At 39.3% G+C, this 9055-nt stretch overlaps 1 pseudogene; it reads left to right on the top strand.

Moving 5' to 3' along the window:
• The first annotated feature begins 2563 nt into the window (after positions 1-2563).
• LOC115069571 overlaps positions 2564-9055 on the top strand; it is a 27809-nt pseudogene continuing 21317 nt past the window's right edge.

Below are 9055 nucleotides of genomic sequence, written 5' to 3'. Positions count from 1 at the left end.
AGATTATTATCAACCTAAGTCTACATATTTTGCAAAATATACTATTGATAATATGTGCTTTCAATGTTACTATTTTCAGCAATTATATTTTCTTTTCTTTTTTAATTTTTAAAAATTTTTATTGAGCTTTGATACATTTCATACAACAGTTCTTAATCAAATTTAGACCCCCTTCCCCACCCATGCCTCCCAACACGTATGTTTGCTGAATCTCATGCATTCTGCCATACATGTTAAGTCTTATCTAGCCAAGCATTTCTACCCAGATTGCCGGGGGTTCGAACCAGCGACCCCCGGGCAGTGATGATTGGGGATGAGTAAGCACACCGTTCACCAGCCCATGCCGCCCCCAATACCGGGAACACTTAGGCGCAACAGGGAGCGTAGTCAAGCAGGGATTCATTTATTGCAGGTGTTACAGAGCTTATAAAGGCACCTGGAACTCTCCCCCTCCCCCCTGAGGGTGTATCTTAGGATGGTCGTAAGCTGATCATGCACTCCTCAGCAGTGCGGAATTATTCTTCAGACTTTCAAAGCAACCCATTCCATGCCTCCAGTAACTTCCTTTCAGACCTATGCAAGGTGGGGCCTTTAGGTCCCCACACCAGATATCCTTTGGTGCAAATTTATCCGCTAGTAAAGCTATCTAGAGATCATAAGTAAGGTCTACTCTCCCTCAACCAGTAGAATAGGACCAGCCACAGCATCCATTCCCTTGCTCCACTCTGGGTCCTTATCTGATTGAGTTGGCATGGGTCTTGTGCTCAATGCCATCACTGTGTCAAGTTCACATGTGCAAGTTTCCAGTGGGCTGAAAGCCTCTGTTTCCCCGTGTTCATGTACCAGCACCCTTATAATCTTTCTGCCCCTCTTCCACAATGGGCCCTGAGTCATGCATAAGGTTTGATATAGGATCCCTATCCAGGGACACACACTTTGTAGTCTCTTATTCTCTAAAACTTGGCCAGTTGTGGCCTTCTATGTGCATAACACTCTATTGTATAGGGAAGGTTCACTGGTGAGTGTTGAGGGATACACTAATTTTTTTTACCTCTGTTCCACTAGGTTCCACTGTATATATGCCACCTAGGACTGGGCGTCTCTTAGAAGTATAGTCTCTGTGTGTGACCAGTTGTGGGGTTCTGCGGTAGCTTCCATCTGTTGCAAACAGTACCTTCTTTGAAGAGTGATATACAGTATACTTGTCTGTAAATATAAGGATCCATTTCTAGCATATGGTAAGAAATTTCATTTGTCTAGAGACATGACAGTGATAGGGTTTTCTCTAGTATCTATGACCTCTTCAGCCACGTGTATTTGGCTGTATTTACAGTGCCACCCATGAGTTCCCTCCCATTGAGAAGGCTTTAACTTCAATTAGACAGCTGTTGATTACCCCCTAGGTAACAATGCCACTACTGCACCAATAGAGGCAGTTTGCTGTGCCAGTCCTTATGATCATTAGGCTTTAGGGCAAGATTGGACCATTAATTGGTTTTCTCCCTTAGCAGCTTTCATAGTATCTTCTAGAGCTATAAAATCTAACCTTCAGGTAGACTTCCATGTCAGTTCCTGCTCCATTGCTCCATTGCTCCAAGTCATGTGTCCAAAGTATGTCCTGTCTTCAGTATTAGGGTCTTCTCTTCCAATTTTGGGAGATAACCTTGAGCTCTGGCAATAGCTTGTGCTATTTGGGAGTTTCTTGGACTACTCTGCCACTTAAAGGGTGGTCTCTCCTGTCTAGCACAGTGTTGCTTGAAATACAGCCCCCAGTTATACATATGTACCAATGTTCAGAAATTGTATGTACAGTTCTTAGGGGGTTCTGGAGCTAGCACATTTCCCTCTGGCTTCCCATGCCCAAAAGATCCATTCATCCATTTCTTTGCCCCAAAGATCCATTCATCTCTACTCTCTCAATACCTTCATCTAACATCCCTCCTCCTTCCCCAGTCCAACCACCCCCTACCCTCCTACTAATAACACCTTCCTCCCACCATCCCCTCTCTCCCAAGTTCCCTCCTTCCATACCACCAGGCCCCCTGCACGTCCCACTCCTCTCCCAGCCAAACACTCCCACTTTCCCAACCTCCCCTGTGGTAACATCTGTTTCCTGTCTTTCAGGCTCCTTCATTCCCTTTACTTCCGTGTTTCCTTTCCATTTTCCTGCTCCTGGTGTTACAAGATATATACTCACATGTATGGAATTGGTACTATTATCTGCAAATGAGGGAGAAAACACATTGCCTGGTTTTTTGAGTTTGTGTTACTTCACTTAGTATAATAGTCTCTAGTTCCATCCATTTACATGAAAATTTCTTAATTTTATCTTTACTTACTGCTGAGTAGAATTCCATTGTGTAAATGTAGCACACTTTCATTATCCATTTATCAGTTTAAAGACATTTAGGTTGTTTCCATTTCTTAGCTATAGGGAAGAGTGCAGCAACAAACATGGATGTACAGAATCTCTACAGGAAGATGAGTCCTTTGGGCATATGCCAAAAGTGCTATAACCACATGTTGCCTAAAAATTACTTATTCCTATGAAAAGAATAAGCCTATGGAGAGTAAGCAGGCCAGGGACGAGAGGAGGAGCACCCTGGGAAGAGGGGCCAAGCCGGATGGGATGGGGCGAGTGAGCAGACTGAGCATTAGTGTGGCCATTTTGGAACTCCAGAAGCAATTTGTGTGGCCCAGGAATGACCAATGGCAGTGAGGGGTGGAGGGAGGCAAGAGTGGCCAGGCAGGCTTTAATGACACATGAACAATTTAAGTCTGATTTAGAAAATTTTTCCTATGCCTTTATCTTGGAAGGCACTGCCTATGTTTTCTTCTAGAAATTTCAGAGTTTCAGGTTTTAAGTTGAGGTCTTCAATTTATTTGAAGTTGACTCTTGTGTAGGGTGAAAGATAAGGGTCCAATTTCATTCTTTTACAGGTGGAGATCCAGTTTGGCCAGCACCATTTGTTGAAGATGCTGTCTTTCCTCCCTTGTGTGTTTGTGGCAACTTTGTTAAATATCAGGAGGCTGAAACTGCATGTATTCATATTTAGGTCTTCAGTTGTGTTTGATTAATCAATGTTTCAATTTTTCTGCCAGCACTATGCTGTTTCTATGACCATAGCTCTGTAATATAATCTGAGATGTGGTATGGTGGTCAACCTAGCAGTGATATTTTTGCCCAAGATTTCTTTGGTTATCCAGGGTCTTTTGTGATTCCATATGAATTTTAGGATGATTTTTTCTAGATCTTTGAAAAATGTCATGGTAATTTGATTAGCATTGCTTTGAATGCTTTTGATAAGATAGTCATTTTCACAATATTAATCCTACCAATCCATGAGCATGGTAGGTCTTTCCATCTCCTAGTGTCTTCCTTTATCTCTTTCTTTGAAGATTTAGGTTTTTAGAGATCCATTGTCTTTAAGTCCTTTTAGAGATCTTTAATGTCTTTAGATAGGTTTACTCCTAAAAATTTTTTTTGAGGTTACTGTGGATGGGAAGGTTTCCTTGATTGCTTCTTCTGATTGCTTGTTATTGGTATATTGAAAGGCTAATGATTTTTGAAAGTAGGTTTTGTAACCTGCCACTTTACTGAAAGTATTAATCATTTTTAACATTTTTCTGGTGGAGTTTTTGGGATCCCTATGTATAATATATCACCTACAAATGGTGAAAATTTGACCTCTTCTTTCTAATTGGTATTCCTTTAATTTTCTTCTCTTGTGTTACTGCTCTAGCAAGAGTTTCAAACACTATATTGAAAAGGAGTGGAGATAGTGGACAGCCCTGTTTCCTGATTTTAATGGCAATGCTTAGAGCTTTTCTCCATTTTGAATGATATTGGCTATGGGGATTTTTTTTTGTATAGCTTTCATTATGTCGAACTATGTTTCCTTCAGATAAATTCCTTCTAGAACTTTTAACACGAATGCATGTTGGATTTTGTCAAAGGCCTTTTCTGCATCTATTGAAATGACCATGTGGTTTTTGTCTTTAAGTCAATTTGTATGTTTTATTACATTGATTGACTTACATATATTGAAACATCCCTACATCTCTGAAATAAAGCCAACTTTATCGTGGTGGATGATCTTTTTATGTGTATCTGTATGTGGTTTGTGAGTATCTTGTTGAGTATCTGTGCATCTATGTTCATTAAGGATTTGGATCTATAGTTTTCTGTTGTGTCTTTATGTGGTTTTGGTATTGGAATGATACTGGTTTCAGAAGGAGCTTAAGAGTTCTCCCTGTGTTTCTATTATTTTGAATAATTTAAGAAGTATTGGTTGGAGATCTTTCAATGTCTCATAGAGTTCTGCTGTGAATCCATCTGGACCCAGGCTTTTTTCAGTCGGGAGGTTTTACAATTAGGTTTCAATTTCCTTATTTGTTATGGGTCTCTTTAAGCTGTTGATCTCTTCTTGGTTTAACTTTGGTGGTGTGCATGACTTTAGAAATTCATCCATTTCTTTTAGATTTTTAAATTTAATGGACTACAGATTTTTAAATTATTCTCTTACAATGTTCTGGATTTGGGGTATCTGCTGTGATGTTTCCCTATCATTTCTGATTCTGTTAATTTGGATTTGCTCTTTCTTTCTTTTGCTTGCCTGTGCTAAGGATCTGTCTATCTTGTTTAACTTTCCAAAGAATCAGCTCTTAAATTCATTGATTTTTTTAATGTATGTTTTTCTTTGTTTCTATTTCAATAGTTTCTGCACTGATTTTTTTTTTCTCATCTACTAAGTTTGGGTTTGGTTTGTACTTGCCTTTCCAGAGTCTTGAGTAGTACTGTTAAGTAGTTTATATGTGCTCTTTCTGATTTTCTAATGTAGGCACGAAGAGCTATAAACTTCCCTCTTAGGACAGCTTTTAAAATGTCCTAGAGGTTTTAATGTGTTTTAGTGTCATTTCATTTAGTTCCAGGAATACTTTTCTTTCTTTCTTTTTTAATAATAATTTATTGAGAATTTCATATGCATATAAGGTATTTTGATCAAATCCATGCCCAGTCCTTCCCTTCCAACTTCTCTCATATCTCCCAATCAACTTTTTCTGATAACTTCATGTACTCTTTCTTCTCTTTTATTTTTTTTTATTTTATTTTTATGGGGCGTTTGGCTACTCTAAAATTCCCTGCTCTGAAGAGGTAACTAAAGTCTTTTAAGGATTAGGTACAAGTTCCCAAATATTTTTGACATTTTTGGCCTTTGGAACAGAGTATGTTGCTAAGAGGCCCAAGGACATTGTGAGTTTTAGCTAGGAAACTGGCTACTTTTCTTTAGGGTCTTTGTACCCTAACTGCCTAGCCCAATTCCTACTTCCTATTCTTATCACACTACCCTCTGAAGAGGTTACTCAAATTGCCAATAGCGAATCAGGACACAGACTGCTCTGGCTTTTTCCATACTGAATAAGGATGCAGAGTGAGATAATTGGAATACCCCTTCAGTGGGTCTATGTGAAAGACTCCCAAAATGCATAACTCTTATCTCTAGGAGGAAAAGGAAGTCTTGTATCATGAATAGGAGATGTGAAGGAGAAGTAAAGGTAAGAGTAATTAGCATTACAACTTCTGGAGAGGGAACTAGAAAAAAGTCAGAACAGGGCAATTTTCAAATGTTCATATGAGAGTGCACTGGAATTTCTTGACAAGGGCTTCCAAAAACATCTCTCTATTGGGTTACTCCTCTTTTTTCTTTTGTCTTCTAAAGCTAAACTCTAAAGTGATGAATTCAGGATTTGCTTTCAGGTTGTTCAATAGCTGCTGGAATGGTTAGAATCAGTGTCAGTTCCCTCTCAAACGCTTCTAGGTAGGGGGAGAAAACAAATTTATCCATCATTTTAGAACAATAGCTGGTTGTCTACCTTAGCTACACGTGGGCACTACAGTATTGGAGACCAAGATTTAAAGTCTTACATCTGAGCAGCACATTCTTGTTAGCAACAAGATCATCAATAAAAAATAATTATCTAAATAACATTTTATATAGACTTAAGCCTAATGTCTGGGAAGTGTAATCCCTTGAACCCTTAAAGAAATATACTGATGACTTTACTCTTTGGTTAAACTTTCCTTCTGAGTGTTTAAGACTACACAGTTGGCCCAAATAAATCAATTTATTTTTACACTTAAGGCCATTTGAGGATCTGTTCCTCAGCGGTCACATGGGCTTGGGAGGAGCCACTGGCTACTTTCTTTAACTAGTTCCATATATGTGAAGTCAAAGGTCCTCCTCAACCATGTCTGGCTTCACATGGAAGCATGAATAAGATGTTTCCTCTGAGGTGACCCTCCTCTTTGTAGACTGGACACTGGTTCAAGTCCATCTGTGGGATCTCCATGTCCTCCCTGAGCAAGAGGACAGGTGACTCACCACAGTTACAGGACATTTTGAGAGATGTTTCATAGTTCCCTGGAACTTAGTCAACCTTGGAGGGCAAGGGGCAAAAACTGTCCTTTAAGTCCCTCTGACCACATTAGTATAGGCCTCAAAGTATGGCTGCTAAACATACAATAAGGTTAGTTCCACCATTCTGGTACTTTTAATTATCATGTGCTATGTAGATAAGGCTTGGGTAAAAACACCTAATATTCTCAGGTTAACCTTACTAGATAAATATTTTGTTCTTTAAACTACTTGACTAAACTATGACCATAGAAAATTTAAGATTATGTGTATATTATTTTTGCCTCATTCTTTATATATCTTAACAAACCTAAACATACCTTCATCACTTGCTTAGGCTTTCTAATTTTTTTTCTGTCCATTCCCATATCCTTTTAACATCTTTTACATCCTCATTTTCTTTTTAAAAATAATTATGAGACATAATAACATTAACAAATAAATTTCCATGTGTTGTGAGACTTCTTTTCCTGGGGATGCAAAGCAATGCTTATTTCCTTTTAAGGTTTTAATGTCAAGCCAATAGTTGATTAAAGTTTTACTGGGGAACAAATGAATTTATTGAGCTTACTTACTGAGATAACTGAGGGGTTGTTAATGTGTAGGTATGACCTGAATGTATCCACACTGGAAAGCCTATACTCATCAAGGGTCATGCCTTCTTTTCTTAGCCTTCCTCAGATTGTATAATTTAGCCCTCACCAAATCCAGGAGGCCATGTGTGATTAGGTTCAAATTACACAGAGTTGGCTAGGAAGAGTGGCTGGATAATCTGGTGAGGGTCCAATGACTCTGCTTGGCCCTCCTTTAATGAATGAGCACAACCATCAACAAGCCCAATTGTGACTATATTTGGGATAAAGCTTAGCTGAAGTCATAATGATGGTAGTTATTTCATGCAGAAGTGACTGCTGTACAGCATCATCTTATTAAAAGGACCTGGAATTTAAAAGGATATGGTGCTAGGATCCACATATGAGGGAGAATATTATGTCATTTGTTTTTCTGAGTCTGTGTTACTTCACTTAGTGTAACAGTTTCTAGATCCATCCATTTACCTGCATATTTCATTATTTCATCTTTCTGGACTGCTGAATAGAACTCCACTGTGTAAATATGCCACATTTTTGTTAACCACTCATCAGTTCAGGGACACTTATGTTGCTTATATCTCTTAGCTATTGAGAAAAGAGCAGCAACAAACATGGTTGTACAAGTGTCTCTGCAATAGGATGAGTCCTTTGGGTATATGTCAAGGAGTGGTATACCCAGGTAATATGGTAGGTACATTTTTAATTTTTTAATGGATAAAAATTGGGCTAGTTTAAGGGGTGTAGGGTATACAAGGAACTCAGGGGATAAAGGGAAAGAATAAGCTCAAGAGGGGTAGGCATGAAGGTGAAGGGTATTATTAAGGGAGGAAAGGGGGAAATGGGGGCTTTTTTGGTGGGAAAAACATGATGGAGGGGAGAGACATTGCGAGAGGTAAATAATACCTAGCTAGTTTTGAAAACCAGAGCTAACCATATTACTCCTATAACCTACTGACAAATTATTCGTAGCAGATCATGAAATATATGTCTAGGTAAGGTTTATCTGAGAACAACTGGTCTTTGCCCAAGATTATCTACATGACACACACTAATGAAAAGTACCAGACTGGTCGAAGTAACCTTCTTGGATGTTTAACAGACATACTTTAAGGCCTATAATAATTTGGTCAGAGGGACATAAAAGATGGTTTTTGCTCCTAGCCCTCCTAGGTTGACTAGATTTTTTTGCTCCTTGCCCTCCTAGGTCGACTAGGTCCAGGGGACTATGAGCATCCCTCAAAATGTCCTGTAATTGTGGGGAGTCACCTGTCCTCTTGATCAAAGAGGCCTAGGAGACCCCACCAGATGGACTTGAACCAGTGTCCAGTCTACAAAGAGGAGGCTCAACACAGAAGAATCATTTTCTCCACACTTCCAAGTGAATCCAACCATGGTTGAGCAGGACCTTTGACCTATCGTCACATAGGCAGAACTGGTAAAAGAAAGGAGGCAGGGGCTTCTCCCAAGCCCATGGGACCCCTGAGGAACAGATCCTCAAAAGACCTTAAGAACAAAAATAAATTGGTTTGTCTGGGCCAACTGTATGGCCTTAAACACCCAAAAGGAAAGTATAGACAAAGATTAAAGGGGCCAATAAATTCTTAAGAGTCCATATATATAGCTAAAGCCTATATAACAAGCAAAATGCCAGATAGGAGATGTACCTTCTTTTGAATTGTTGGCCAGGGTGGCCAAAGGGATTCCCAAATAGTATCCCAGCATAGAACTGGGAAAATGAACAGCAGACCCTAATCTTATCTAAAGGAGTATTGACAACTGATTGCTGCTAGAAGAACAGATGATCCTCCTAAAACAAAGACCTCTAGACAGCCTGACTAGATTCACCAAAATGACAAGTAGTGGGGAATGGCTGGGGTGCCGACAACACAGCAGACAGTAGCAAGGATATCAGAGTATAAGGGCTTAAGTGGGGGGAGGGAGGTTATGGGAGGGTGCCATCTGGGAAGTGGGTGTATAGTTGAATAAGATGGTTTGGGATGTTCTGTGTGATATACACACAGAAAAAAAAATCAAAAAAATTAAAAA

This window comes from Nannospalax galili, unplaced genomic scaffold (genome assembly GCF_000622305.1).
Source record: "Nannospalax galili isolate Female #2095 unplaced genomic scaffold, S.galili_v1.0 scaffold273, whole genome shotgun sequence".
In the NCBI taxonomy this organism is placed as follows: domain Eukaryota; kingdom Metazoa; phylum Chordata; class Mammalia; order Rodentia; family Spalacidae; genus Nannospalax; species Nannospalax galili.
The sequence above is the reverse complement of the archived record's forward strand: the minus strand, read 5'-3'. Positions and strand labels throughout refer to the sequence as shown.